Source organism: Triturus cristatus, chromosome 6, assembly GCF_964204655.1.
Source record: "Triturus cristatus chromosome 6, aTriCri1.1, whole genome shotgun sequence".
In the NCBI taxonomy this organism is placed as follows: domain Eukaryota; kingdom Metazoa; phylum Chordata; class Amphibia; order Caudata; family Salamandridae; genus Triturus; species Triturus cristatus.
In genome coordinates, this window is record NC_140589.1 from 1,480,281,418 (window position 1) to 1,480,293,590 (window position 12,173).

The 12,173-nt window shown below is 42.5% G+C and overlaps 1 long non-coding RNA gene across 1 annotated transcript in view; it reads right to left on the reverse strand.

Annotated features, from left to right (window-relative positions):
• Positions 1 to 7,114: 7,114 nt before the first annotated feature.
• LOC146821576 (uncharacterized) overlaps positions 7,115 to 12,173 on the reverse strand; it is a 219,888-nt gene continuing 214,829 nt past the window's right edge. Inside the window, exon 3 of the long non-coding RNA XR_014963187.1 lies at positions 7,115 to 7,248. This is a non-coding gene — a long non-coding RNA (uncharacterized LOC146821576). The remainder of the gene's footprint in view (positions 7,249 to 12,173) is intronic.

Genomic DNA, 12,173 nt, shown 5'->3' on the forward strand with positions numbered 1-12,173 from the left:
TAGGCCACCCAACATGATGACTGCTTACAAATCACTATCAAGTCAGTCACCACCGGAGACTGGCTACCACTTCAAAATCTGACGTCCTTCCACACAGAGGCTGTCCTGTCCACCCTCAAGGCATTGTATCATGTTCGCCAGGAGCTGTCGTTCACCAGCGATGGGTGTCCATTAAGAGGTCTGCGACTCATGTTACCAGAAAGCCTCACACAGAAAGCAGAGCTCCTGCCACATGGGGCGCATCATGGCATCATGAAGTCTAAGAACTGACTAAGGAGCAAGGTCTGGTTCCTGGGTCTGGATCAGAGAGTAGAAGCAGTCGTGCAAAGTTGTCCAGTCATCCTTGCTATGAGCCCACCTGTCCGCCCTGCACCTGTCATAACTGAAATTGGTCCTAGTTCCCTGTGGTAGAGAGTAAGCACCGATTTTGGCAGCCTACTTGGGGAACAGCACATGCTGGTCATAGTAGATGACTACTCATGCTATCCCAAGGTAGAAATCATAGCAACAACATCTGCCTCAGAAGTCATCTCGTATCCGGAGAAGCTCATGGCCACTCATGGCTTGTTCAGAGTGATCCGCACGGATAATGGGCCTCCCTTCAACAGCTCCGACCTAGCCGATTACTTGAACTCTCACAGCATCAAGCACCGCCGCATAACCCCTCGGTGGCCCCAAGCTAACGGGTAAGTGTAGTGTTTGATGGGAACCCTCACCAAGGTGATACAAATCGTACAGAACTGAACATGCCTAACCCCCCAAATCAGTAGTACCTCCGGAGAACCTGCACCAATGTGTACGCCTCCCAAAAATGGCAGGCTAAGGAGAGCCCCATCAAATTAGGTGATCATGTGCTTGTGAAAGAGTGCCACCCAGGCGGAAAAGTTCAGACTGTCCTTCGAACTTGATTCATGGATTGTTATTGACATAAAAGGCACAAAAGTGACAGCCAAGAGAGGCCACAAGTGCATCTCAAGGAATATTTCCTAATTCAAGAAAGTCCAGTGGAGGCCCACCACTGTATCCATGTCGGCTGACCCGTGGGAAGATGTTGCGGCGAGTAGCCCATCGGAGACCGAAGAAGACAACAGTCAGAACCAGGAGCAGGGCATTCTGAGAAACTGTTCTCAACACCGTTGCCCGGCCCATCTCAGGTTACTGCGGGCATGCCCCCAGTGGCACTCAGCAGGAGCCCAAGAGCTGCCAGTTCTGTGAGCCCGGGAAGAACCTCACCGGACTCCTCAGTCTGGGGTGATAGCTGCAACCCCACCCCAAGCCCTCTCAGAAGTACAATGACTTTGTGTGTGGCTAACCTGGGACTAATGCCGATTCTGCATTTGTAAGTATTCATATCCCCTCCACGACACCAAGTAAGAGTGTGATGTGAGGCATGTATCGTGGTATGGACTAAAGTGAAATACTGTGTTTTTGGGGTGTTTTCCTATTCCATGTTTAAATTGTTTATATATCCTCATAAAGGAGAAATGTAGTGTTGCCGGATACTGGGCAACACCATTATGTGAGTTTTGCACGGGAGAATGTCTGTAATTCCCGTGCGTGTAAGTGCAGTGGTGACGTCTGGTGTAAGGCCAGCTTAATAAAATAAATGGCCCGGGGAGCCAGGTGTGGTTCAGTTAATATACCGCTACCGTACATACTCTGCGAGTGTGATCTTTGGGGCAAACCTAGGCCTACCCAGCCATACTACAGGATCGGACATTCAGCTGCAGAACCCGTGCTCACTGTCACAGAGTTATCTGTCCTGTCAGCTTCCTGGATCGTGATTCGACCCACCCCTTGGGAGACAGCCGCCAGGCTGAAACACTCCCCAGATCCAAATCTCCAGGTACAACTCTGTATTGCTTCATTTTGCCTACTCCGGGAAACTCACGAAGCGCAGGCTATTGCAGCATCTTCAACCATCTCTTTAAGGACATATGGCTGTGGTCAGTTTTGCCAATTGTGTGTTTAGGTTCTTGACCTCACTATTTAGGCCTGGAAGTGAGCCTTCCACCATGTGCACCATCTGTGCCACTTTCCAGAGGCCAGTTTGCAGCAGATTCACCTCTATGGCCGCCAACAGATCTGTCTTAAAGGGGTCTTCAAGTGTTGCCTCTCTGCCCTTTACTCTCTGTGGATCAGTCTGTCTGATGGTCCTCTGAGGCTGAGATTGGGCCATAGCATAGTGTGTAATTGTGTTGCTCTGGTTTTATCTGCCCAGTGTAATATCTGTGAGTGAAATGCACTTGATGGAAGTTTACATGGTTGCTGAAGAGCCTTGATAGAGGTTCATCACCTGCACATATACTGGACATTCCATTCTCACCGGTACGCATGTGTGAGTGACTGCTGCAATCAAAAGTCCTTTTAACTCTAAAGAAGGATAAGTGTGATCCAATATAAATAGGCTTACCTGTTTTCAGTTTCTATATTTGGTATAGTCTGGTGGGGTTTTTTCCCGTGTTTTCAATACCTTAAAAACAGTGGTTATCAGTGGTTACTCGTTTTCACGCCATTAAAAACAACAGAAACAGTGTTTTTCCGGTGTTTATGGAATGTTTTGCTTTTAATTATTGCTTGCTTTTTTACACTGATAGTGCATGTGTATAGACAGCGTGCGTACAGGGTAAATGAGGTCCAAATACATTTTTGCAGATCAAACTTATTGTAGTACACCATACAGTACTTCTTTAGTTAGTCTTTGTCATGCATGCTCGCTCTCTCCTTCCTATGTAAAGGTTTATCAGTGAAAAGGCCCTTTCAACATTGGCACTTGAGACGGGCAACACCAAAACAGCCAGTACACAATTTACTAACTTTCGCCAATGACATAGCTTTCCATGCCAATGCTGGAGCACCTGAAGATTGTGATTCTCTAGGACATGTTCTGCAATATATGCGTTGAATTGGGCGCATATGCCCTCAGTTATTGAAGCGGTCAAAAATTACGCAGTACTTTTCAAAGTCTGGAGAAAATTCAGAAGGGATCTAGAACTTGTGAAGAGTACCTCAATGAGGCTTCATTAACTTCAAATTCCATGGTTGATGAAGGGACATTACTATGCATCATTGCAAGTCATTTCTCATAGACTGTAAAATAAAATTTCCTGAATTGCTCCTCAACATTTCTTTGCTTATCAAGTGGCAAGAATTCTAACATGGAGCATGTTTCAGTGCCAAAGTGACTAAAAGTGTTGCCCAGCCTACTCTCAAGATTTTTCACATCTACACCAATTACGCTGAATACTTGGTAGACAGGGGTGTTTTCAGACTCTAGAATTTTGATTATGTCCATTACAGCATTCATGTTTTCATGCAAAAACCTAAGCTTGCAGTAGACTGTACTTTTTCACATCACTATCAACATGTGACCAAAGATCATCACATTTCTTGCCTTTCTCATCATCACTAAGCAAACATTCTGTAAACGGTCCCCACATGAGTAATATAGCATTCACAGCCTTTAGAACTGAGAACCACAGCTAAATGACACAGTTAGGATGAATCTTTATTTGATGCCATACAAAGCACAAAATGAGAAATATTTGCATTTAGTTCCTGGGCATAACGAAAAAGTGCACCAGAATGGACAATAAAGTCAATAGAATTCTTCATTAACTGAAAATTGTAAAGATGCTTTCAGCATACCATCTAGCAAGTGACAAGGATCTCTTACAGGGAAGCACTTCAGCTCAGGTATCGATTTTGACAGGTCATCATACAACTTTTTCATATACATAGCTGAATTACTGCAAATACAAACACTATCACTCCAATCTTTATTGAACTTGGTAGGAACTTATTACAGCAGCATTCCAAGTGACACTGCCATGTTTACCAAACGTCTGTTGTCATGTTTTCACCACTATCTCAGATGCTTGCTGACTACCTGTCACTACACCTTGAATTGTATGTTTAAAGCCTGGGGCTTTTGGCAATTTACCTATAATTAAGATTGACTCACTAGAAAAGGGGGCTGATGTATCAAAGGATTTCACCCATTTTCTGTCTGTGGGTAAATGTGATGGTACATATTGGGAAAGAATTCTTATGAAACCAGCCATTTTACCTATCAATGAAATCAAATGTAGCCAAAATATCAAGTATAATTTTGATTTACTGATTCTCTACAGTTTATAAAATAACTAAATAAGACCTAAAACATGCTTCCAAACACTGCATCTTTTGACCAAAGACCACAAAACCGAAAAAAAGCAGAAGGAAGAAGAAACAATATTTTAGTGACACCCCTAAACAACAAAACTCAAGCAGAATATTGCTAGTCCAGCACTTCTTGCTGCTGCCTTGTATAACAAAGTTACACTGTATTGGTTCCTTCTGGAAGAAATAACAATGACTCTTCCACTCATCTTTTCCTTTCTTTGAATGGCACTTAGTTTGTGGGTGTGATGGTGTTTTTTCAGTGTTTATATGTTTACACTGGTGATGGCTATTTTCCTTTTGGTGGGGTTTTATCAGTTATAATAGGTTTAAACCTAAACCAGATAGCCTAAATATAAATTATCATGGCCATTTGGCACCACCGAGGATTACTCCAGCCCTAGTCCATGGTGAATCATGCCCAAGCTGGTATCATCACCACTGCAGGAGAGGAACTGGGAATTGGAGAAGCTATGATTGAACCATAATGTAGCCCCCACCCCCAATGAAAGAATGCCATACCAACTTTGCTCCCACTAACTCATCATACTGGGAAAAGGAATCTTACTGCTCAGAATTGAGGGGTCAATCAGAGACACGTTCCTCTATATCTTTGTGAGGAACCCCTAAACCTATACAAATTCTGGGACCAGAGTTTGCGAACCGCAGAGACCCAGAGAACATATCTGGTCTACTAATCTATCAAGAACTGAACACTGAAAGTCTCTTAAGTTTCCTTGATTGATTGAGAAAAGAGCGACTCCTCCCAGTAGCCACTGAGCCACCCTGCCCTTAGTGTACATGTGAAGGGTATCACGTGTCTCCTTAAGTGGGTTGAGATTAAAAGCATAAAGCCACAAAGGACATGTGACGAGGTAGCATACTTAGAAAGTTGTCCTGAAAGGGCTGAAACTATGTTACCTCACAGGCAGAAAATGCAGACTGGAACAAATAGAAGAGGAAATGGAAGAAAGGCTAAGATGAAAGACATAAGAAGGAGGAGAATATAAAAAGAGGAATGAAAGACTAAGACTGTCATCAGGACACAAAGAAAGGGAAGACAGAGCTGTGTGAAAAGAGAAACATCGTGATGGAGGAGAAGGAGGTTGAGGCAAGGGCAACTGGTCCTTGAACAGTTGGAACAAATATTGAAAGGAGAAATGCAGAGATGAGAACGACGGAGTGGAGGCTCAGCACAACCGGCTGACAACAGTGTTTAAAACAGCAGATCCTGCAACATGAGAAGAAATGGAACCTAAGAGCTGATTTGAGGATTGGTGGTGCCCAGCCTTCCACCAGCGAATCACACTCTTCCGTCTCAGTCAAGGGAAGGATTATGGCTATCCAGGTGCATGGGATAATACAGGAATGAAAGGTGGCGGTGGGGGGCTGAAATGACCAACCTAGTTGAAGAACAGAAGGCCAGGAATCCGTTAACCCCTTCGATGCGCATGACGGAGCGGTTCCATCATGCGCGTCGGTTGCGCTGTGCGCATGACGGAACCGCTCCGTCATGGCCCCGCCGCGAACCTTCAGCACAGCGTGGAAATCCGCGCCGCGCTGAAGGCGTTAATGGTTCAGAGTTCATTCTTAGGTCTGACGTTAGGCAAGACTACAATTATATGTATAATATACTTACTTAAAGGGACTTTCAGCCACCTATCTTCTCCCCTTAGTCTGTTGTTGTATCATGCACATTTTCTTCCATCCACTACAGCATACAGCATGGGACAATGGGTTTGCCTATTTCAGTAACTGGTCAGCTTCACTTTGAGAGACTGAATTTTGCTCTTTCACATTGAACATGTCCACACACAAAGGTAGTTCCCTTCAGTGCCAGAGTTTTTATTTTACTGTATTATTACTTTAGTGTTGCCCTTGTGTTTAGCGCCTGAGCAGGATGCTTTCTACTAGATGAAAAAACAGGCCACATTCTAGCTTTATCAGTTCCTGTCTTTTATCAATGCTGTTGTAAATTCCTTTGAAGTGTCTTTTGTTTATTTGACTGCTTGTATTTCACAGCATAACAGATTGCATCCATTTGAAACTGTTCTGTATTGTTATTCTCTTTTTACAATGCATGCAGGACACAACCCAAAAGCTTCAGTATTATACATGTGAATTCACAAGAGGGTGGACAATTCTTCAGAACACATTTATTCTGGATTCAGTTTCACCAATGATTCTTTAATAAACTTTGCTCAGGAAGAAAATTAGCCTTTCTCATGTTTAATTTGCAGCACTTGTGACACTTAAAAAAATTATTTCCTTCCTTGTTTGTTTGTTTCTTGCTATCTTTCCTTTTTTCTTGCTTTCCTTCCTTCTTTTTTATTTCTATTTCTTTCTTTCATTCCATCTTTCCTTCCTTCTTACTTTCCATTTTTCTTGTCTTCTTTCTTCCCTGCTTTTTTCTTCTTTCCTTCTTTCTCATCTTCTTTCCTTTCTTTTTTCATTCCTTCTTACTTTCAATATTTCCAGTTTTCTTTCTTTCCTTCTTTCTTATGTTCCTTCCTTGTCTACTTTTTTGCTTCTTTCTTGTTTTCTTTTTGTCTTCCTTTCCTATTTTATTTCTTTCATTCTTTTCACTTTTTTCATTCTTTCTTCCTTTTTTCTTCTTTCTTTCTTCTTCCTTTCTTTCCTTCTCTTTCTTTCTCTCGTTGTTTCTTCCTTCTTACTTTCTTTCCTCTTTCTAACATTTATTTAATTCTTTCTTGCTTTCCTTCTTTATTTTATTCTTTCCTTCTTGCATTCTTTCTTATCTTCTTTCTTGCCGCCTTTATTTCCTTCTTTCTCAGAGGTAAAAGGCTGGCTGCCAATGCCAAAACGATTGGCTTTTATAGGTCTGTGTTAGCCAAGACCATGAGATTTTACTAACATTATGTGTATGACATAGCTGATTAACTAGTGATCAAAAGAAGAGACTTAAACAGAAATTTTTTCAGTTTTTTATTTAGTTTTTTACATTTGTAATTGTTAGTCAGTCATAATACCTGGTTCTTTCCCAACCGTGCAAGCTTTTGGTGAAGCTTCTGAGACTCCCGACACTGAGAAGCTTAGGGAGCTATAGACCGAGGACCAATACTTCTCCTGGAAGGAAAAGAGAAGAGACATTTTCTGAGACTAGTGATTGTAGCACTTAAATATTTAGAAGCAGTGAATGTGAACTGGCTATAAAATAAAGATATAAGACCCACTTTCCCGTTGAACCAAAACAAACCCCACTATTACAGGGAAGTAAACAACACTTTGGAAATCTGGATAATTCTTTATTTAAAATGGTGAATCTTAAAGGAGTTTATAAACACCGCACTAAAATTACACAGGGTCAGGGCTGAGAAAGAGCCCAACATAGGTCTTTCAGAATTCTAATTCCAGCTGAAAAGTAGAGGAAAAAAACAGGCTCAAAAAGATAAATAAATCTGGGCACCAACACATATATTAAAACATTTACATGCCTTCAGGAGGAATTCAGGCTACTGAAATCCCAATTCTTCCAGAATGTACAGCTTAGACATCATACCCGACACACCTTCACAGCTCACTGGAATTTAGCTCATCAGAGGTAAAACTTACTATGTCCGCAATCCCTGACAAAAGTATCACAAATCCACAAATCCCTGGTAATTCACACACCAGGCAAATTCCCAGAGATTACAAGAACATGAGAGACCGATTGAGGAACGTAAGAAGATGAAGACTGCCAGACTGCATTGTGGCACAAAGGTAAGTTGCGATCTGAGCTCGTTATACACTCATTTAGGTCAAATATCTACACTGAGTCGACTATATGAGAAAGATGCTCTGAAGGACAGGTAGGTAGTCATCACCCACAAGCAAGAGGTCCCAAGAAGCAGGACGGGGATTTCTTGCACCTGATTTGGAACTGCTGAGCGTGAAGAGGCTTCTGGAAGGCCAAGATTTAACTAAAGTACTTGGATACCCTATTGTCCTCAGTCTGCACCATGCATTATTGAATATACGAGCTCGACCTGAATAGGTATCAAGGGCATTTGTGGGCTTAGGATTGGTAAAAGCCAAAAGGGATATAGCACAAACATAGAGAACTGCTGAAGCTTGAGGTATTGCTTATGGAGAGCAGGGCTTGAGTGTTGTGGAATCCTACAGAAGTAGATTTACAAAACACAAGGATACCCTCAAAAACACAAATTAATCTGTGGTATATTGGATTATTGGTGGAACATGGTGACTCCTCCGATCGGAGAGTTTCCCTTGGACTGTGATGTCTCTAATGTAATGGTAATAACAATGTATATCTCGCATTTATTATAATACAAAAATTCTAAGGTGGCTAGAAGTTTGGAAGTAACTCTGCTAAATTGCTTATATGCGTGTTTTAATACATGAAAATACCAATTAAATTGTTTTTCAAGAAAAAAAGATTAAGTGAGTAATGAGCGTAACTAAAAAAAGGGAAATTAATGTATTGAAATGCTTCTATCTCAGGGCTAAGCCTTTTTATGATTAAATCAGGAGAGGACATCACAGGAAATAAGTTAGCACCATCTTGGATTGGACATTGCGAAAAACGAACACTGGGAAAGGAACCATTGGGGATATATGGAAACTTGGGGCCAGATCTGCACACGTTTTGCAAGGAATGGCACCATTCAAACGCTCAATGAAAATCCCCCATATCAAACATTTTATGTGGTCTCGCTAAAGACAGTTCCAGCTGTTAGGAGACAGCATTGTTTACCATGTTCCCCATAGAGAATCCTTGATCAAGAATAGAAGACTTTCTTGTCCATCTCAGCTACCTTGCTCGTATTTGTTGCTTTCCTCCCTTTCTGTGTTTGACCCGCCCACAGGAGCTTTTGGGTTTCGCCCTCAGTAGATTCATCATTCTTCGTGCTCAGAACACAGCATTCCAAACAGCTTTGTTTAAACAACACCAGTTCGCTGTCGTCCACTGCCACATAGTTGTCACTAGTAAAACTGCAGCAGAAATGTGGAAGCTACAACATCAACCTTGGCAGACAAGTATAAACAAGCACTGGAAATTCCAATCGTTCTCCCTTGTAAGTAGAGGTAAGCAAGACCAACTGATGATGCAATGTTCGCTTTCTTCTTCATGCTTCCATGCCCAGCCCATAGCCATCCTGGACTGGCACTCACAGCGAGCCATGGAATATCCCTCTGGTGAATACGACTGCAGAGATGCTGACCCTACAAAAGTGGCATGGAGAAAGATGTCTTATTATGTGCATAGTGCAAAGACCCACTAACATGCTGCAGCCTCCAGTAACTCCTCTTTCCGGATGTAACACAACCACAGGTTGGTAAGAAAAGGACTACCTTCACTGTGAGTGACATCATGGCAGAAGGCAGAATATATGGATGGAGCCTCTTAGCAAATCAGATATGTTGTTTGATCTGAAATCTGCCATGCAGGTGCCTCATCATAACTGTGACAACAGCAAGTGTGGTATCTTGAGGTTCTGCCTTACTCCCTGTGATCACCTGGCGCCTAGGCGGGCTTGGGACAGAGGACAGTAAGATAACCAGGAAACCGTGCTTGGTCCTCCCATAGTGAGAAGTGATGACTGTAAGGTTACATGGCATTCAATGGTAGCAAGCAGAACACTCAAAAGGCTATGCTAATGCTCACTCAAAACAGCACCCTACAGTCTTTATCTTCCTAATCACCAGAAGGTCTTGCTCATGTGATGTTGTTTTAATCTCAAAATGCCTTATTGAATTTAAAACACATTGGCCATAGGAGACAACCTCCTGTATTGAATACATCGGAATGGCATATCCATAATCTAATACTCAGCATCTACTAACCATCAGTATTTTATGTTCAATTACTATACAATTGATAACCTACAGAATGCTTTATCCACAAGAAGGACTATAAAGAGCCGATTCCAAGCCAGATGTCAGCACCGTGTAGTAAAAACAACCAACCAGGAAGCAGCAAGAAGTCCAATCCGTTGGAAGTCCTGCCCGCAGGAAGGAATATAAAGAGACAAACCATTGCAAGCACATTCACCAGAAGCGGTCAACCTGGAAGCAACATAGGTCCTGACCCACACCTTCCTAGGATGCTTATCTCCAGCTAATAACAAATGAGAACAAGGGCAATTCCTATCTGGGCGCGTTATGACCTTCTAAGTGCCTGAGGCTAGAACCCATGGTCATAGAACATTCCATTTCTCAACATGTTCATACTCATTAAACAAGGGCCTCACATCCACACTTCCATGAACCATCCCAGTATCTGATGCATATTCCACAATCACCACAAAATCTATACCTACACAAGCCTTACAACTCCATCAACATTCTCCTCATCACAACACACATCAGACTGAGCACACATTGCACTTTGTGTTGATCAGTGAACACTCGGCAGTCCTGCAAGCACCCAGGGGGCTCTCCCATTTTACTTACAGGGGAGGATGTCCACAAGATTATCCAGATCCTACTGAACAGAGGTGAAAAGTGGATCGTAATGCAGCAGTTACAACTCTGGTGGCCCACTAGAGCCCACATAGTAATGCAGATTACCAGCAGTCTGTACTCTGATGAGCTAAGAAGAACCCTGGTGAATCTACTAAGTCCATCCATCATAAACTAGGGAGAACAAGTACACTTCAGGATACAGATAATGATGTACATCCTTATGTCATACAGAGCAGCAGGTTGATGTTACTGCATAGGCAGATACTAGGTGAACCAAGTATCCCCCTAAGAGAAAGTGAAAGTGTTAGGCAAGAATCAAGGGGCCTATGTATCAAGCCCTTTTCCCGTTCGCCGGTTGCGAATGGGAAAAAGCCTTTTGGGATGATACAAGGCCCTCGCAAAATAGGGAGTCGCAAAATTTGCGAATGCATTTAAGGAATCGCAAATTGCGATTCCTTAAATGCAATGTAGGAAGCACCCAAGTTGTGCGATTTTGGCTTAAGAAATCACAAAATTACCACCAACTTCAGGTTGTTGGTAATTTGCGATTTCTTTGAAAAATTCACTTTTTTGCATTTTTCAAAGTGCCATATGGTGCACATACATGCCCGTATGGCATGTATGTGCGCCATATTAGCACACATGCACATTTCAGGGGTCCAACAGGGTGTCCTTTTGGAACCCTTGCACCCTTGAATTTGCATGCGCAATTTGCGAGTACCTATTGGGTACTCGCAAATTGCGCATGCAATTCCCATTCATTCCCATGGGCCTCTTGGCCCATAGAAATGAATGGGAAGCCATTCCTTAATTGCGACTCGCAATTTGTGAGTCGCATTTAAGGAATGCTAAGGAATCGCAAAGTATTTGCTAATTTTTAATTACATCTCATTTTGCGATTCTCAAATAGCGATTCCCAAGAGCTCTCTCGCCTGTCAAGATTGTGTATCATATCTAGAAGTGAATATCCCACTATATTCTTGTGGAGTACATACCTTGATTGTAGTTCTTGTGGCGATCTTCTGATGTCTCCCACACACCAAAGAGAATCACTAACCAAAGGTATGTAGGATGGGTGGTCCAAGCCGACCTCAATAGAAAACTACACCAGAGTAAGGAGGGTGGCAGAAGCCATGGCACAGTCAGATGGCACAATAACTATAGAGGTACTTAATATTTTGCTGATAGGAAAAGAGTAGCGGCATAATGGTGATATCCAGATATTTTCAAACAATGAAAGCTACACCACATGTGCCCAGGAATAGTATTACAGTGGCTGAAGAGTGCAGCCGAGCCTTAAACCTGCCCAAACTGTGATTTCATGAACTGTAATCCGGAGTTCTTTGAGTAAATCATAAAAGTCATCATAGTCACAGATAGGAGACGGTATATGGCCTTAAAATGGCCACCAATCCACGGAACGTCCAAGAAGTGAAGAACTATTTAGAGATGGCGAAGTCGCAACAGGCCCCCACAAGAAGCATTCCCTCCATGAAAGACATGTTCACTTACCAGCACCACAACACTGTACCTTTCTCGAGACACCCGCCTGTGTGACCGAGGAGCCTAACTGTACTGTACTA